The sequence below is a fragment of the Oryctolagus cuniculus genome, chromosome 20 (genome assembly GCF_051225735.1).
Source record: "Oryctolagus cuniculus isolate XC-2025 breed Fujian yellow rabbit chromosome 20, ASM5122573v1, whole genome shotgun sequence".
Taxonomy (NCBI): Eukaryota; Metazoa; Chordata; class Mammalia; order Lagomorpha; family Leporidae; genus Oryctolagus; species Oryctolagus cuniculus.
In genome coordinates, this window is record NC_142886.1 from 39593271 (window position 1) to 39612996 (window position 19726).

At 51.8% G+C, this 19726-nt stretch overlaps 1 protein-coding gene across 35 annotated transcripts in view; it reads right to left on the reverse strand.

Annotated features, from left to right (window-relative positions):
- The window catches only part of FOXN3 (forkhead box N3), a 457141-nt gene that overhangs the window by 209047 nt on the left and 228368 nt on the right, over positions 1 to 19726 (reverse strand). The gene's annotated exons all lie outside the window — the stretch shown is intronic.

Consider the following 19726-nt stretch of genomic DNA (forward strand, 5'->3'; position numbering starts at 1 on the left):
CTGCCTCTGCGGGAGAGATGGCTGCAGCTGCGTGTGTGTGGTTCAGGGGCTCTTGCATCGGTGTGAAGGGCTGTGCCAGGACTCACAGACTCCCACAGCGTGGGTCAGCTTGTACACATCTTACACCCTTTCCCCAAATCGGAGCCAAGGTGTCTGAATCCACTTGTCAAGAAGAAGGTTCTTAAAACTGCATGTAACTTTAGTTTCTCTGAAGAGGTTTAAAGGCAGCAAGCAGAGAAAGGGCTTTGGTTTGATAGACATGTTCCAAAATGAGTGAGGGAAGAAAGGAGAGTCAAATATCATTCTTTCACAAAAATGTGTCTACTTATTTATTTTCATTTTTATTTGAAAGGAAGATAGAGAGAAGCAGAGATCTCTGTCCACTGGTCCACTCCCCCAAATGCCTCCACCAACCAAGAGTGGACTGGGCCAAAGCCAAGTGTCATGATTGCACCTGCGTCTCCCATGTGGGTGGCAGGGACGCAAGTACTTAAGCCAAAACCTGCTGCCCTCTCGGGGTGCACAACAGCAAAGGCTGGAATTGAAAGTGCTGGAGCCAGGACTTGGGCTCTCAGCAGCCTAATAGGATCTTCACTGGTGTGCCAAATGCCCACTCGTGCTATCACTGTTTTGACGTTATCTACATCACATTTGTTTGGCAAAAGAACACAGCCCTAAAATACACTCAATTCCTGGGATAGGTTCTCTGGGGCCCACGGGATCTACACACTACAGAGAGAACATGATATGAGTTTCTGATAACCTCTGTCCTTATAGTGTACATAACAAATACTTATAACTGCCTGTATAAGGCATGGCTATCAACCTCTGAAGAAAACAGAAAGAAACATACAGGAGGCATTCCAACTGTGCAGCTGCTGCCCAAAATAACAGAAGAGGGTCTCTATCTCCATACCGTTCTCCCTGCTGTGGCAGCCCTAAGGCAGCTTACTCCTGTCACTTAGGCCTTAGAGAATCCGGGAGGTAGCAGCCAAGAGTCACCCGTGGCAGAGGCTTCGCACATCCACAGGGAGGGCAGTAAAGACGCACAGAAAGCCCAGCTCTGTCCCTCTCGTTCCAAGGCTCCTCTTGCGGAAGCACTCTCCTGAGACTTTCAGTGATGGGAAAGTTACTACCAAACGCTTGACAATAAAGACCATCAGAACCCAGCTGCAAAGAATTTCAGGTTCTATTTAGCCATTCTTAATTAAAGAAAGATCCTTAGATACTCAAAACAAAACCTCCCATTACAGCAGCAGGAGCCTCATTCATGTCTCATGATGCAGTGCTAATGCAAATAAGTCTTTTAGACAGTCAGGGCCCCTTGGTTCTTCCCACTCTACAGGATAGGTGTGCTGGGTATACAAGGGGACCTCAAAAAGTTCATGTAAAATTGAAATTAAAAGATATATTTATACAGGTGCAAAAAAATGTTAAGTCCATGCATATAAGGGGAATTCCCAAAGTTCACGAAAAAAATATATGTTTTGAAAAAACTATGCAAGCATTTTCATTTGTTGGCACCAAAATAAACTTATCTTTTCATTCCATTTCCAGACTTTTTTTTAAAGATTTTATTTGAGAGGCAGAGTTACAGACAGAGAGAAGGAGAGACAGAGAGAGAGAGAGAGAGAGAGAGAAAGAGGTCTTTTATCTGCTGGTCCACTCTCCAAATGGCCACAATGGCCAGAGCTGGGACCATCTGAAGCCAGGAACCAGGAGCTTCTCCTGGGTTTCCCATGTGAGTGCAGGGGCCCAAGCACTTGGGCCACTTTCCACTGCTTATCCAGATAAGCAGAGAGCTGGATTGGAAGAGGAGCAGCCAGGACACGAACCTGCACCCGTATGAGATGCTGGCACCCCAGGCAGAGGCTTGCTTAACCTTCTATACCACAGTGCCAGCCCCTCTACAGACACTCATATTCCACCAGCTCCAGAAAGCCACGTTCTACTCTCCCCCATCCAGCTCCCAACTCTAGGAGATTGGCATTAGGATGCATCCATGGGCCCCCTGCCCACTGACGTCCCTTCTGGTTCCACTGAAGGGAGACACAGGAGAGAGAACCGAGGGTAGGTGGGGGGCAAGGGCAAGGGCTCGATTCCCGGCACTCAAGTCCACGGCCCCTACTGAGCACCCACGAGCTCAGCTATTTCTCCTCCAAGTTCCAATACAACGGAGCATCCTTTATCCAGAAACGCTGAGGCCCAGAAGAGGGATGCTCACCAGATAAGGAGCACACAAATATTCCCGAATCTGAAACAGCACTCTGGTCCCCAGCATCTCAGATCAGGGATACTGGATGTGTATCTGCCCCTTCGCTTTATTCTGATCCCAAGGCAATGGAGGCTGCCGTGCCCAGCCCCCTCGGAATACCCACCCCTGGCTGGTGGCCTGTAACCCTGCACAAAGCCTCCTCTGTTATTTCTCTTTGAGGGGCCATCAGTCTCCTGCCAGGACCATGACTGGCAAAAGAAAACACAGAACTGATGCCCCTAGAGTGTCACTCCTGGAATCTACATGTCACACTATGCACATCCTAATTTCCTTGCAATGTCCTCAAGTCACAGAGGACAGCAAACACACAGGGAAAATAAAACCTGCCACCAACACTCCCATAATAACTCACTGCATACCTTGAAAGAGCAGAATTCACCTTCTTAAAAAGCTTTGAAACATGAAAACTCGATTACAGTATTAGAGAAGTATGTTGTTACTAAAAATATTCTCTGAGAATTCCTTTATAAGCGCATCATCGATGATTATTATTAGGTTTCAGAGTCACTCCAACCGCACATAAAAATTGCAAATGGGACAACAGGTCAGTGAGGTTTCCTGCCTCTTATCTGAAATGCTATATAGAACTGATTAATCACATAGCAGGAATTCATTTATTACAACAAGGACACCATACAACCAAAATTTCCAAGAGTTTATGACTGAACAGTCAACATCCTGAAAACCACTGATATTTCTGCATTAGGTCAGGGTAACCCACAGGAAACTTAAGTGAAACCAATGCTTCAAATTTAAAGCTACGAGCTGTGTCATAGGGGTAAAAATATCTCCAACAAACCTACAGGATGAAATGAACCAAAAAAGGGAGGGGGGGAGGGAGGCAGGGGAGAAATCCGGATAACATAACAAGCACCGATATTCTTTAATCACCAGGGAAACTATCCAAAACAGTGTCAATATCGCAGTTGTGGCCGGCACCGCAGCTCACTAGGCTAATCCTCCACCTGCGGCACCAGCACCCCGGGTTCTAGTCCCGGTTGCTCCTCTTCCAGTCCAGCTCTCTGCTCTGGCCCGGGAGTGCAGTGGAGGATGGATCGGCGCAGCGCACCAGCTGTAGCAGCCATTTGGGGGGAACCAACGGAAGGAAGACCTTTCTCTCTGTCTTTCTCTCTCACTAACTCTGCCTGTCCAAAAAAAATCGCAATTGTAATAAAACTTTCAAAGGTTTTTAACAAATTAAATGTAAAGCAAGTGGTCCCATTGCATCTTTTTAAGATGCTGCACAGCTGTTCTGATGAGGGCTCCATTAGGAACAAGGCTGCAGGACGTTATCTAAAGCCGAATGATCAAATGTGGGCTTATCCCAGCTTCCAAAGAGACCTGGGTTCCTTGGTGGGTGCCGGCTGCTTTCCCAGGTTCAGCCTGCTGCAGCAGGTCCTGGAGCAACGGCAGAGTTTCAGATGAAAGATTTTTGTAACCAGTGTTCAGGGAAGGAGCGCACAGCAGAGTGACTTCTTGGGAAACCACAAAGAGATGCAGAGTCACAGGCTCAGCCTCTCCCTACGCCCTTCTGCTCAACACACGGTGAACTGTCAGTCCTACGTTTATTTTTGAGGTTCTCTGGTGAATGTCCCTCCTCTTGCTGCTATACAAGCTCTAGGACGACAGTGGCTGTTTCTTTTCCCTTTTCTTTTTTTAAAGATTTATTTATTTGTTTATTTATTTGAAAGGCAGAACTACATAGATAGACACACACACACACACACACACACACACACATACACACACACAGAATCTTCCACCTGCTGGTTCACTCCCACAAACGTCTGCAATGGCCAAGGCTGTGCCAGGCTAAAGCCAGGAGCTTGGAACTCCATTTGGGTCTCCCACGTGGGTGACAAGGGCCCAAGCACTTGGGCCATCTTCCGCTGCATTCCCAGGTGCATTAGCAGGGAGCTGGATGGGACATGGAGTAGCCAGGATCCACATGGGATGTCAGCGTTGTAGGCAGCAGCGTATCCACTGCGCCACTATGCAGCCCCAGCAGTGGCTTGTCTGTCCTTCCTCATGGCCCAGTGTCCTGCACAGTGCCTGGCACAGATTCTCCAATCATTTAACGCACACCTTCCATAGCAGGGTTGAGGAAAACAGAAGTTGGATACTCGCTACAAATATGAGAGAACTTCAAGAAGTTCAGGCCGAGCTGTGGCATAGTGGGTAAAGCTGCCGCCTGCAGTGCTGGCATCCCATATGGGTGCAGGTTGGAGTCCCAGCTCCTCCCCTTCCAATCCACTCTCTGCTATGGCCTGGGAAAGCAGTAGAAGATGGCCCAAGTCCCTAGGCACCTGTACCCATTTGGGAGACCCGGAAGAAGCTTCTGGCTCCTGGCTTTGGATCGGCTCAGCTCAGGGTGTTGTGGCCATTCTTGAGGAGTGAACCAGTGGATGGAAAACCTCTCTCTCTCTCTCTCTCTCTCTCTCTAACTCTGCCTTTCAAATAAATAAATAAATCATAAAAAGGCCAGCGCCGCAGCTCACTAGGCTAATCCTCCGCCTTGCGGCGCTGGCACACTGGGTTCTAGTCCCGGTCGGGGCGCTGGATTCTGTCCCGGTTGCCCCTCTTCCAGTCCAGCTCTCTGCTGTGGCCCGGGAAGGCAGTGGAGGATGGCCCAAGTGCTTGGGCCCTGCACCCCATGGGAGACCAGGAGAAGTACCTGGCTCCTGCCTTCGGATCAGCGCAGTGCGCCGGCCACAGCGCACCGGCCACAGAGGCTATTGGAGGGTGAACCAACAGCAAAGGAAGACCTTTCTCTCTCTCTCTCTCTCTCTCACTGTCCACTCTGCCTGTCCAAAAAAAAAAAAAAAAAAAAAGAAAGTAGGGACAGACATTTGGCACACAATTAGGATGCCTCGTGCGACACTGCATCCCACATCAGAGTGTCTGGTGCGAGTCCTGGCTCCTCTGCCTCCACTCAGCTTCCTGCTACTGCACACCTGGCAGGCAGGAGACGAGGCTGGAGTACTTGGGTCCCTGCTACCCACAAGGGAGACCTAGACTGAGTTCCAGTTCCTGGCCTCAGTCTGGCTCTGCCCCGGTGTTTGGGGAGTGAATCAGCCATGAAAGATCATGTTCACACTGTCGCTCGCTCACTGTCTCCCTCCCCCTCTCCGCCTCTTCCTCTGTCACCTTGACTTTCAAATAAATTACCTTTTTTTGTAAGTGCTCCATAAATTGATGATACACAGGAGTACACACAGTGTTCAAAAGTCTTTTAATGGGTATATTATATGTAAATTATGCCTCAAAATTGACCTTCTTAAAAAAACCATAAATTTAAATTTTTTAAAAAGATTTATTTATTTGTTTTGAAAGTCAGAATGACAGAGAGAGACAGAGAGAACGATCAATTTTCCATCTGCTGGTTCACTCCCCAAATGGCTACAAGGGCCAGTGTTGAGCCAGGAGCCTCATCCAGGTCTCTCACATGGGTGGCAGGAACCCAAACACTTGAGCCATCCTCTGCCGCTTTCCAAGGCCATCAGCAGAGAGCTGGATCAGAAGTCGGCACCCATATGGGACGATGGCATTACAGGCAGCAGCTTTACCCACAACACTGACCTCAGATTTTTAATTTTTTAAAAAAAGGGAAACAGAATACTCTAACTAGAGGAGCAAGGTAGCAACATAACCTCTCAGGAAAAAGAATTCATTCATAGGCTTTTGAATTCAATAGATTGTGTTATATATACATATACAACAGAAATGAGCTACAAAGAAACAGTATGTTACAAAAAATTATATTACTGATAGTAAGAGATCTAAAAGATCTCTTTTAGAGAGCTTTAACTTTGAAACTTTCATGTATACTATAGTATAGAGCAAACAAATGTATTAATACTGTTAACAATATTAGCGACAAAGCAAAGAGCTAAGAATACAAAAATATGAAGTTTTTAGGGAAAAAAGTAACCAGAAATACCAATATAAACTCATGGCAACAGTCATTCCAGATGTGTCCAAAGTCAGTTTCTACACACCATTCTCTGCTGAAAGGAATCAGGACTTTCTACTGGTGTCATTCATGGACAGTGGCTAAGAAATAGATGATTCCACATAGAAAATGCAAGATGCAAGAGGAGCCTAGGGGATGTCTTCCTGGGCAGGAGTGCTAGGAAGTCCTTAAAGACGACAAGAGGCATAGAAGACAGCTGAAAAGGGGATCCATCACCAAATTTGGCATCATTTAAGCATCAAAACAATTACCATAACTGATTATAAAACACTGACCAAATAACAACGTATGAGGCCACAGCAATGGTTACAGAGATGTACCTGTCACCAATAAAAGCAAGGACGATCACACTGTGCCTCCTCCAAAAAACTTCATCATGAAGGCTCCTTCGTGTGACCTAGCAGCTCACGCATGACAGGACTAAAGCAACAATTTTTGCAAGGCCTGGTGCAACAATTCAGGCAAGAATCATCCCTGGATACACTCGGAGCGCCAGACCATCTCCCCACAGATTAGGTCCCCTAATCACAAAAGGAAAAGCAACCCTTCCAAAGGACAGATGTGCCATGGCCACCTCAGGCGGGTGATCAAGCCCAGCACCCCTGACCGTGGGACAACCTGGGGCACTGCGGAGGCTTAACAAGCACCCAGCATCTCCAAGTGGGAGACCAGATGGAGTTCCAGGCTCCTGGTTTTGGCCTGAACCAGCCCTAGATATTGCAGCCATTTGGGGAGTGAAGTAGAGAATGGATTATCTTTCTCTCTCCCTCTCACTCTCTCTGTCTCTCTCTGTCTCTGTCTCTCTCTCTCTCTCTGTGTACCTCTGCCTTCCAAATAAATAAATAAATAAACCTTGAGAGGAAGAGAGAGAGAGAAGGCAATATCTACAAGCCAAGGAGAAGAAACCAACCTTGCCAGCACCAGTCTCAGACATCAGCCCCCAGAACTGTGAGAAGAGAATTCTTGCTGTTTAAACCACCCAGTCCGAGACGAATTTGGTTATGCCAACCCCAGCCAAGCAGCATTAGCAGGGAAGATTTCCAGGAGAAAGACTGGTCCCCAATCCAAATGGAGGAGCAGCTTTTGCCCTGTGCACACGATGCACTCATTGACATGGAAAATCAAGAATTCCTGGGATGCCGGGAGTGGGAGCGCAGGGAGTGAGACCCAGGATGACGTCATGTCTGCAGCGTCAGCTGGGAACAGCCAGACACGCTGGAGTTCCAGGCTGTCTCCCATGCACCCACAGGACGCTCTTTCTCAGAGCCAGACACGTCTGGGGACACCCCTCGCAGCCCAGGGGATGTCTGGGAGAGACGTAAAAGGCACAAGCCTGGCTACCATACGCATTTTCACCAGAGAGCGGGACTGTTTCAAGTGCGTTCAAGTCCTTTCTCCTGGACATAGAGAAGCATTCTCAGGATGTCATCAGGAGAGGGGACACCGAGACTATCTGGTCAGTACTGTCCAGAGTCTGCCTATGCACAGCGAAAACTGCAACTAAAAATGAGCCCGAAGGCAGACATGAGGCCCCTTGGATTTCTTTCCTCTCGTCCCCGGAGCCTGCTCCAGGGTGATGAGAACAGGAGGTCAGCTCTGGAACCTCAGAATGTGAGCGCTGGGAAGGTCGGAGACACCTGCCGGCTTTCCTCGCCTGACCTTTGGGGGGGCAAGGTCGAGGCCCAGCCTGGCCCCAGGGCTCCTCCCCGCCCCACGGCTCCTCTCCTCCTGACCCTCACTCAGGAACGTCCTCAGGCTACGCTGAGGGCGCTCACTCCTTGCCTGCGCGCAGTGCTAAGGATGTAAAGACTTTGACGCCACTCTGGTGGCACTGGGGGTGTATGTTGTAGCGTGTCCAGCAGTGCCCCTGGTGTGCCAACCAAAATGTCTCCGGAGATTGCCAGGTGTGTCCCGGGGTGGAGAACCCCTGGCGCAGAGCCTGGCAGATGGGGAGTCCCCGGCACCAGCCGGATTCACACCCACAGCATCGCTGACTTTGGCCCTTGCTGTCTGAGGTCTCTCTTCCCAGCCTTACCCTGGGTAAGGTGCCAGATTCCAGCACCTGGAAGGACCTCAGTCAGCTCCAGCTCCTGACTTCTGTTGCAGCCAGAAGGCAGTCAGTCCTCCCGTGTGGGCTGAAACCGAGCAAGAGTTCTGGGCCGACAGTGCCGCCCAGGGTGCCCCAGTCCCCTGGGGGCAACAGGTACAAGGGCCACTGAAGCCACATCCTTTACAAGTCCCACCCCAGGAGGGGGTGACCGCCCCCTTCTCACTCAGGAGGCTGAGGTGACACTGTGACCCTCATGGACCACGGACCACATGCAGAATGGCCACCGTGGAGGTCAGAGGCCAACCGAGCCCCGAGATGCACACCGCCTGCAGGCAGAATCACTGCAAAGCTAACTGAACTGTCACTGTCAAGTGCCACTGCCAAACAGCGGTGACCATGCTCTGCCGTGGACGCTTCCCTCCCAGGGCCCTGGCATGACACGTAGAAGAAGGGCCCCGTCTCAAACGAAGGCCTCGGGCTATAAAGCCACACACACCAAGGTCTGGTTTTCACTTGAGAAAATCTTTGCAATGATATCTGGTGGCATGATCACAGCAGTCTGCCCCGACATCCCAGCTGTGGCATGTGTGCCATCAGACACAGCTGAGCCCAGAGCCCACCGTCCGGGAAAAGCCTCGACACCTAGGCTAAGCTGACGGCAAAGCCCACGCTGCCCCAGCCCCTCTGTCTGATGCTATCAGCCAGGCCCGCAGCATCACCTGGTGCACATGCAGTGCACACCTGGGCTTCTACCAGCATCCTTCCCAGACGATCCTCTGATACCCTGAGCCGATGTCCACCATAGCCAGACTGTGCCCTATCACAATCCCTCACGACCCTGTAAACCAAATCCACCTGCCTCCCTGCTGCCCGGCACAGGGCACGGCCCCACCACCCTCTTCTCTCGGCAGACCTAAACCCGAACCCTTGCTTCTCTTCCTCATCTGCCTACCCAGGACCCCCACAAGTACCATCCGGCCTGCGGACTGGAGCCCTGTGAACCTCTCCAGGCCCCTGGCTGAACCAGGAACCCCTACCCGGACTCTGACGCACCACCTGGCTTCTTGCTACCCCAACACACGCCTTCCACTCTCCACTCCCCACCGGGCTGCAGGCTTTCGGCAGCTTCCTCGAGCAGACGGAGAGCGTCCTGAAAGGCAAGCTCCTGTCCCATCCTGGCGGCCTCGCTCACGCTCCCCACCACTCTGTTCCCCTTGCTCTGTCCACCAGCACCCTCTCCACTAGGCCTGCTCAAACCAGTCCCAACCCACCCACAAATGCCCTAGGAGGCGGGGTGGGAGGCAGTAAGGGTGCCGGTTCAGATTCTGCTCCACTGCTTGCAAGCGGTGTGATACATGACGGGTTATTGTCCCTCTGAGTCTCAGTTTCCCCACCTATAGAATGGGACAATAATCATCTAGCCTGTAGGGTGCTGTCATTCAGCAACATAAGAAAAACACCTGGCCGGCGCCGTGGCTCAATAGGCTAATCCTCCACCTTGCGGCGCCGGCACACCGGGTTCTAGTCCCGGTTGGGGCGCCGGATTCTGTCCCGGTTGCCCCTCTTCCAGGCCAGCTCTCTGCTATGGCCAGGGAGTGCAGTGGAGGATGGCCCAGGTGCTTGGGCCCTGCACCCCATGGGAGACCAGGAAAAGCACCTGGCTCCTGGCTCCTGCCAGGATCAGCGCGGTGCGCCGGCTGCAGCGGCGGCCATTGGAGGGTGAACCAGCGGCAAAGGAAGACCTTTCTCTCTCTGTCTCTCTCTCTCACTGTCCACTCTGCCTGTCAAAAACAAAAAAAACAAAAAAAAACAAAAAAAAACAAAAAAAAAAAAAAAAAAAAAAGAAAAACACCTGACAAAGAGGGGGTGGTGGTATCTGAGGCAGGGAAAGCATCGACAGAGGCGTGGAAGTGACCTTGAACAAACTGTGTGAAAGGGACAATGAGAAGACCCCTCCCCATGCCCAGGTAGGGTGCCCTGCTGAGCCCGGAGTGGGAGAAGGGGGCGGGGGCGGCCTCTCTATCAGGGCCCCCGTCCAACACCCTTCCCTCGACGCCGTGTTGCTCAGAACGCCGAAGCAGTTCTACGTTTGGCACACGGTCCTGTTTTTCCTCTTCTCTTTTGGCTGGCGTCGGTGCCATCTGTGAGTTACGCTGCAGAGGCCAGGTTTTCGATCATCTGAGTAAGACCTCAGGGAGTCTGAACGAAACATATGTCCCACGGAAACATAAAGCCCCTCATCTGCTTTTAGATATTGATTGGGAAAAGAGGCCTTCCATCGGGGCCGGATTCTGTTGGTGACACACGACATCTCCCAGCGAGCCAGGCTTCTCCAGCAGATGGGGGGGGGGGGGGGCGGTGTGCAGGGGTGAGGGGAAACCAACGAGAGGGAGTGCACACATTTCCTAGACTGCTGCAGCTGCAGCAAGTCGCCATGAGTGTGGGGACTCAAAATAACAGACACAGGGATGCCCATATCCCAAATCGGGGCACAGCTGAAGTCCTGGCAACTCCACTTCCAATCCAGCTTCCTGCTAATGCACCTGAGTGGGCAGGGGATAACAGACCAAGTGCGTAAGTCCCACCACTCACATAGGAGACTGAGTGGAGGTCCTGGCTGCTGGCTTTGGCTTGGCCCAACCCTGGCTATTGTGGACATTTGAGGAGTGGACCAGTGGATGAAAGACCTCTCTCTCTGTCTCCCCCTCTCTCTCTGTTATACTGCATTTGACTCTGTCCCATATTTACTAATTTGAAATGCAAACTAACAGAGAGAGAGAAAGAGAGGGATCTTCCACCCACTGGTTTACTCTCTAAATGGCCATTAACGGTCAGGACCAAAGCCAGGAGCCAGGAACTCCCTCTTAGTCACCACAGGAGTGGCAGAGACAAAATACTGGAGCCATCCTCCACTGCTTTCTCCCAGGAGCACTCACAGGGAGCTGCATAGGAAGCAGAGCAGTCAGGACTCAAACTGGCACTTAGATGGAACGCAGGTGTTACAGGCAGTGGCTTAAACTGCTTTTTTTCACACACTGGCCCCATAAATAAATCTTACTATACACACACATACATTTATATATATAAATATTTATATGTTTGTTCATTCTCGCAGGCTGGAAGTCTGAAACCAGCAGGGCCATGCTCCCTCTGATGGCTCTAGGGAGCATCCTCCCTGGCCTCTTCCTGGCACCTGGGGACCCCAGCAAACCTCAGCATCCCCTGGCTTACGGCTGTGTCACTGCCGTCCCCGACCCCATGGTCACACGGCTGCTTCCCCATGTGCGTCCTCTCCTCTCTGCTTACAAGGATCCAAGGCATTGAATTTAGGGCCCACCCCAATCCAGGATGATCTTTTTTTTTTTTTTTTTTTAATTTTTTTGACAGGCAGAGTGGACAGTGAGACAGACAGAGAGAAAGGTCTTCCTTTTGCCGTTGGTTCACCCTCCAATGGCCGGCGCACTGCGCTGATCTGAAGCCAGGAGCCAGGTACTTATCCTGGTCTCCCATGGGGTGCAGGGCCCAAGCACTTGGGCCATCCTCCACTGCACTCCCTGGCCACAGCAGAGAGCTGGCCTGGAAGAGGGGCAACCGGGACAGAATCCGGCGCCCCGACCGGGACTAGAACCCGGGGTGCCGGCGCCGCAAGGCGGAGGATTAGCCTAGTGAGCCACGGCGCCGGCCGATGATCTCATCTTAATTCACCTGCAAAGACCCGACTGCAAGAGGGCCACCTTCTGAGGCTCCAGGTGGACATGAGCTTTGGGGGATGGCGTCCATCTCACCACGGCAGTGGCTGAAGAAGTTTACGAACTCTTCTAGAATCATTAGCCCTGAAAGGACCAAAGTTAACCTCCATGGATACTAAGGCAGTTTCTTCTCCGACATGAAGCCCAAGAGACTGCTGGTGGCTTGCAAGGGTGATGCTCAGAGAAGCAGCCAGGGATGAAAGATGAGGCCTGGGACAGGAGCCCTCAGGCCACACAGCACAGGAAGGAACAGAGCCTGTGAAGTGTTTGAGCTGCGCCTCTACCCACAGGTCTCCTGAGTCGGAACGTGAGAACCAGCTCTCGTACGCACAACTTCCCTGAGCCACAGACCAGCTCCTAACTACAGGAGGCGTACAACAGAGCTGATGATTTTCACTGCTACACGCTGTTTCCATCCACTTGCAAAACTGCTTTTCTAACCTCAGTCAGAAAGCCTCCCTTCTTAAGCACTGGCTGCACGGCCACCATGTCAGAGTCAAGTCCTAGGAGCACCTATTCAACATAAACAATATGGAGGTGCACAGAAAAAAGCTATTGAGGAAGGGGACCCAGCCCAGTCTGGCAGGGAGAACGACGGAGGTCTTCCTGGAAGAGGTGACCACAGTCAAAGTCTAAAATATGAACAGGTGCTAGCCAGGGGCAGAGAACGGTATGTCCTGACTAACAGCAGGAGCAAAAAGCCTTGCCCACTTCCTGAACTGTAGCGAAGGGTGGTGGACAGTGACATAGTACGTGGTTCTATGTTCCATGCTCAAGGACCAGGACTCACGCATTCTCTCTCTCTCTCTCCTGAACATTCTACCACAGAAGCAGAATTACATAACCTGATCAGTTTCCATTTTTGCCTTGACTGCCAGGACAGTCAATCTCCAGAATCACATTAGCCAAGAATTTGGAATGTTTCCTTTTCCTTTCCTCTATAGCACTGGTCTATTTTCAATTTTTATTTTAACAGCCTGTTTGTAAGAGATCATATAAGTCTTATGGTAATCCTTATTAAAAGGAAATGGGAGGGGCCGGCACTGTGGTGTAGCAAATTAAACTGCTGCCTATGGCGCCCGTTCAGGTCCCAGCTGCTCCACTTTTGATCCAGCTCCCCACTAATGCACCTGGGAAAGCAGTAGAGGATGGCCCAAGTCCTTGGGCCCCTGAACCATGTGGGGGACCCAGAAAAATCTCTTGACTCCTGGCTTCAGCCCAGCCCAGCTCCTACTGTTTCGGCCATTTGGGGAGTGAACCAGTGGATGGAAGATCGATCCCTCTCTTTGTAACACTGCCTCAAGTAAATAAATGAATATTTAAAAAAAAAAAAAAGGAAATGGGATATAAATTATAAACATGTTAATAAGAAATACTGGCCTATGCATATTTAAAAGGTCTGGAGCTCTAAAAGCTGTAACTCCATTACCTTGAACCTGAGTTAGACTCCATGGGGCTAATTTTTTTTTTTTTAAGATTAACTTTAGGCCGGCGCTGTGGCTCAATAGGCTAATCCTCTGCCTTGTGGCGCCGGCACACCAGGTTCTAGTCCCGGTCGGGGCGCCGGATTCTGTCCTGGTTGCTCCTCTTCCAGGCCAGCTCTCTGCTGTGGCCAGGGAGTGCAGTGGAGGATGGCCCAAGTGCTTGGGCCCTGCACCCCTTGGGAGACCAGGAGGAAGCACCTGGCTCCTGCCATCGGATCAGCGCGGTGCGCCGGCTGTAGCGCACCGGCCACGGCGGCCATTGGAGGGTGAACCAACGGTAAAGGAAGACCTTTCTCTCTGTCTCTCTCTCTCTCTCTCTCTCTCTCACTGTCCACTCTGCCTGTCAAAAAAAAAAAAAAAAAAAAGATTAACTTTATTTATTTGAAAGGCAGAGTTAGAGAGGGAGAGACAGAGGCAGAAAGAGAAGTCTTCCATCCACAAGTCTTCACATGCAGGGCTGAGCCAGGCCAAAGCCAGGAGTCAGGAGTCTCATCCGGGTCTCCCTTGTGGATGCAGGGGCCCAAGCACTTGGGCCATCTTCCGCTGCTTTCCCAGGCCATTAGCAGGGAGCTGGATCGGAAGTGGAGCAGCTGGGACTCAAACCAGTGCCCATATGGGATGCCAGCGCTGCAGGTGGTGACTTGATCCATTACACCACAATGCTGACCCCAGGGCTCTTAAATGTAGCCAACAGAGAGGGAGAAGAAAGCAGGAGAGAAGGAACAATTCACGTAACTGGTGTGCAAAGGCGACCCCCTGGGGCCGTTCTCTCTGAATCGCTTTCACTCACTCGTGAGGAAACTGAAGGTGCAGCCCGCACCCACTGAAAACCGGACTCTTACTTCCTCGGCTCAGCAAGTGCACGGGCAGGCTCAGCACACAGCGCTCTCACAGTCAGGTAGCAGCTCAGGGGACCTGCACTCTGGTGCTGGAGGGAGGGGGGTGGGGGGATATCACTTTTCCCAGGTGCGGAGATCTAAGTGTTTGGGGAAAATTAATGAGCCAAAAATTATTTTTTAATTGCTTCCTGTGCCTGTAGCACTTGCTAAGTGCCCCTGGAGAGCAAATACAGGAGCTCGCCCTTGGTATCAAGGGACGCACCGCCTGCTCGCAGGTGGAAGCAGGAGCCTGGAGTTAGAGACTCGCGGCCTCCCACGCACTGGATTCGTCACAGACAGTCAACAAGGTCGTGCACTGTGCAACTCTAGGAGACTCCACTGCACCAAGGCTACGACGTGAGGCTGCAGAGGAAACCCTGGCACAGAGAGGCTAGCAGCACCTCAGCAAGTTACCGCATCAGTCTCCTAACGTGGTTATGGAATGCAGAGTTACACACACACGGTTAAAAGACACGGTGCTCAACACATACATGTGCGTCAACACCAGCTCGACAAATCGTGTGGGTTTTCTTTTTAAAGATTCATTTATTTATTTGATAGGGAGAGAGGGAGAGGGAGAAGGGGAGGGGGAGGGGGAGGGAGGGAGGAAGCCGGTGCCCACATTGGATGCCGGCACAGCAGGCAGCGGCCTTACCCGCTACACCACAGCGCCGCCCCGACAAATCATGTCTTAACCATCGTGAAAGCAGCCAGCGCAAGGTGGCCCAAGCTGCCCTACAGAACACCTGTGACTTTGTTTCTCCAGATCTGCAGGCCGAGAAGTTCAAGATAAAGGTGCCGGCAGGTTTGGTTCCAGGTGAGGGCCGTTGTCCTGGCCTGCAGAGAGACAGCTGCCCCGCGTGCACCCGGGAAACAGACCCCGCTCTCCCTCTTCTCACTAAGCCGCCAGCCCGGTCAGATCCGGGCCCCTTCCTCACGGCCTCTTCTGCCCTTCGGTTTCCTTCTCTCCAAAGACAGTCGCGCTGGGGGTAAGGGTCACAGCACAGAAATCGGAGGTGGGACCTGCTTCAGTTCCCTGCGCCCACACAGTCCTTGAGTGTCTAGGACATTCCAGGGGCAGTACTGTCATCACCTCTCTTCTCCCTCAGACAACCGCAGCCTTCTCTCACGGGAGACAACACACAGCTCGTCACTGGGAGCCACCCTGCTGACAGGCACCCGGATGGCAAGTGGGGCAGCAGCCAGACCTGGCTGGCTCCGGAAAGCCATCACCACTGCTCTGGATTTCATTAGAAGGCGGATTTTGTTATTAAAAAGTGTATTATAAACAGCATTGATGGGCTGTCAATGCCAAGGGCAACAGAGAGAGAGATGAGTCCAATCGGGAGTAGACTCAGTTAAGGACATGGGTTTTTAATGGAGCCCTGAGGAACAAGTTGGTTTGGGGCACTCAGAAAGGACAGGGGGGCGGGGCCTGGCACCCAGGTAGAGCAGGGGACAGGCCCTGTGGGTACTGTGGGGCAGGGACTCAGTCTCCGGCAGCAGGCCTGAGCAAGGCAGCAACAGGAATTAAGAGATAAATGGGGGTGCCGCTGGCGCTGTGACCCCGGAATTCCGCGTTAGCGCTGGTTCGGGTCTTGGCTGCTCTGCTTCCAATCCAGTCCCTGCTGACGCACCTGGGAAAGCAGCGGAAGATGGCACCCATGTGGGAAACCCAGATGGAGCTCCTGGCTGCTGCATTTGGCCTGTACTGGCCATCGTGGCCGTGTGGGGAGTGAACCAGGACATAGAAGGCCTCTCTCTTTGTCTCTCTCTCTCCTTCAAATAAATTCAATAAATCTTTCAAAAACAAATAGTAAATAAGAGCTAAATGGGTGGAGACAGCCTCTGCAGGGTCCGGAGAGTCACGGAGATGAGCACTCCCTTCCATGGGCGGCATAAGCCACGAGGACACCCGAGCTCAGGCCACAGGGAAGGCTGCACCTGCAACCCAGGGGTGGAGGGGGTTGGGATGCCCCAAGCAAACTGGGGAAGTTCCTGTGAGTGGTCCAGGGGCTGCAGAGTGCCGAGGAGGAGAATGAGGGTGCCATCCACTCCCTCGGCAGAGCATCCGGAGCCCCAGTGCAAGGTGCTATCCTCCACACTGGGACAGACTAACTGTGCAGCCTGCGTGCAGACAAGACAGATGGCAACCAAGCAGCAAATGGATGTATGAGCAGAGCTGGTGCTCCCTGGGGGAGAGGTCCCCACCGAGAGCAACAGGAGGGAGCGCTGTCCCTGAAGAGGTGTCGTGAGAACTGGAAGCCGACAGGCGAGGTGGCAGGTTGGATGAGCCGCAGGACAATCAAGAGTGAGACACTTCTGAGGCCAATGGCCAAGTCTTTGATGGGGCCCAATGTGGGGGCCACAGCTGCTCATGGCAGCTCGGCGCTGCCTGGTGCCCACGTGGCACTGACCCTCAATGGTCTGTGACACCACATTGTGTCCATGAAGGGGTCCCATAGAAATGGGGGGGCTCTAGGGCCATGTGATCCAGAAACAGGAGATTCTCGGGGGATGAGAACCAGGAGGGCTGCGGGAAACACCAGGAGGACTGACTGCCAAGATCAGACTCACCCAGACCAAGCCCACGGAGGGACTTACAGGAGGTCTGCGTGGGCTTTATAAGCAATCCTTTCATTTCTCCACCTCTGGTGCTCTCCCGAAAATGGGTGTAAGGAGCAGTATGTGCAGCCGGCGTTGTGGTGTGGTGGGTTGAACCACGTCTGCAGTGCCAGCATCCGACATGAGCACCTGTTCGAGTCCAGGCTGCTGCACTTCCAATGCAGCTCCCTGCCAATGTGCCTGGGAAGGCAGCGGAAGACGGCCCAAGTGCTGGGGCCCCTGCACTCATGTGAGACCCAGACAGAGTTCCAGGCTCCTGACTTCATCCTGGCCCAGCCCCAGTTGTGACCATGTGGGGAGTCAACCAACAGACAGAAGAGCTCAATCTCTCTCACCTTTTCTCTGTAACTCTGCCTTTCAAATAAAATAAATAAATCTTTCTTTAAAAAAAAAAAAAAAGAAAGAAAACGTATAGGGTAAAAAACTTAGGTGTCACAGCACACACCTCCTAAGTATAAAGGCTGGGTGAGCGCTGAGTGCAGCAGGTTAAGCCACCACTTGGGACACCCACATCCAATCCATGGGGGTCTGGGATACAGTCCCACCTCTACTTCCAATCCAGCTTCCTCCAATGTGTATTCTGGAAGAAGCAGATGATGGCCCAAGAACTTGGGTCCCTGCAAATAACATGGGAGACCTGGATGGAGTTCCTGGCTCCTGGCATCGGCCTGGCCCCAGCCCCAGCCCGGGACATCGTGGTCACCTGGGGAGTGAACCAGCAAATGGAAGACCTCTCTCTCTGTCACTCCCCCTCTCTGTAACTCTGCCTTTCAAACAACAGAATACCTCTTTATTAAAAAGTATAAAAGGAGCATTCCTTTTCAGAGTGATTAAAACAAAAAACAAGGAGAGAGAGTTTACAAAATCGAAACACACCCACCCTCCTGGCCTCAGGCAGGCACAGTTCTGCCACAGCCCTGCACCGGTGCCCTTCCGCCTCTTCTTTTCCCTCACAACCATGGACTCCCGCAGGTGCCCAACCAAGCAGAGGACTTGTGCCAAACGACTGCCATCGCTTGCACAATGACCACATTTAGGAGAATTACACTCTTCATAACTCTGGTCAGTAACCTTTCTAATTTGTCATTTTTATTTTGACAAAACAAGGGCAAAGTACACAAACAATCCAAATGATTGCACAAATACACGGTGCAGTGAGGGCAAAGCCGGACAAGCTATGGAAACGGATTTGCCAGCTCGGGCAAGCCAAGGTGGAGGGGCTGAAAACCTCACTGTGGTGACGGCCTCCACGCAGGACCGCGCGAGCCAGAGACCGTGGGGGTCTCTCCAGGGTGACCCAGCCTGCCCACAGCTCAAGGGGCACTGCTACCCTCTTGGCCGTGGAGGTTTGGACTCAAGAAACAATCCATACCTCCAACTCCATAGTTCCACGCAATAGAGATCTTTTTTCCAGCTTTGTAAACCAGAAAAAATTGTGCACTGACAGTGTGTTCGGCTACGTTTCAAGCTATCTGTATTTTTAAGTAAGGAAAACTGTGACTTTAAGAAAATGATAAAGCACTGAAATCCACTAATATATTTTTCAATCAGGAAACTATGTTCAGGGATTTTCTCTAAGCTGCTTTTTTTTTTTTTTTTTAAAGAGGAAATCCCAACACACAGAGCAGACAATTTGCTTTTTCCTCAAACTGACAAGTAGTATCACTTTGTACTGGATGCTGGAGAATTCTTTTATTAAATGTGCCTTTATTGGGGGGAGGGGGCAGCGGCAAGCAAAATAAAGTACCAGGTATTAAGGAAATCAAAATGGCCCGAGGAAGCTCCAATGCAATTGAATTCACTCACAGGACCCCGATCTCCAGAACCCTCTGAGTCCCTCCCCCTCCCCAACAATGCTGCAAGGGGCACCCCTGTTGATCCCCTCCAGGGTCTGGGCCACCCCCCAGCTTGACTCTCAAAAGCCACGTCCAGACTTAGATGGAGTCTAGTTTCTCTCAACAGTCCCTGGATTTTCTGCTTAGGAAAGAAGGTCATGGAAGAAAGCAGCACAAAGCCTCAGAAGTGAGGAGCTGCTGACAGCATAAGCAGTCCACATCTACCTCCAGAAAGTTCTCTCTGGCTGCGAAGGTTAAGAGTGGGCCCGGTGAACTGAACAGGTTCCAGGAACTACATTCACTTTTTGCTTGGTGTCCGGAGGTCACTTACAGAGGCTGAGAACTTTGGGAGTGAGAATGACCCTGGGCCCCAGGGGCAGCCTACATGCCCATCACTGGCCCCAGCCTGACTTGCTTCCAAGGGCAGAGAGCGTGCCCTCCTCCTGGAAAAGCTACCTGCATTTAAGCCTGAGACTGCCTCTCAGCAGTAACACGTGGTGTCACTGGGCAAAGGGAAGACAGCCAGTTCCTTCAGATGCCCAGTAAGCCGGAGGCCAGTCTCACACGGTCTTACCACGAACAAAGCATTCGACACATTAATGGCGCCACCCAGTCCCTCCAGGGCTCGTCTGACTTCATTCACAGTTCTGCAAATGGGGTCTCAGGATTTCGTGTTTTAACCAAAAGGACTTTGTGCGGAAGAACATACTGCCCCAAAAACCAGAGCTGCCCCCTCCCTGCTCAAGGTTTAGACAGGCCCAGGGGAAGAAACGCTGGGCAGGCACTGCACCTAGATCCGGGGTGTTCTCCGGCACATAAATGCATCACTCCACCCTCTGCCTCCATCTGCACACGGC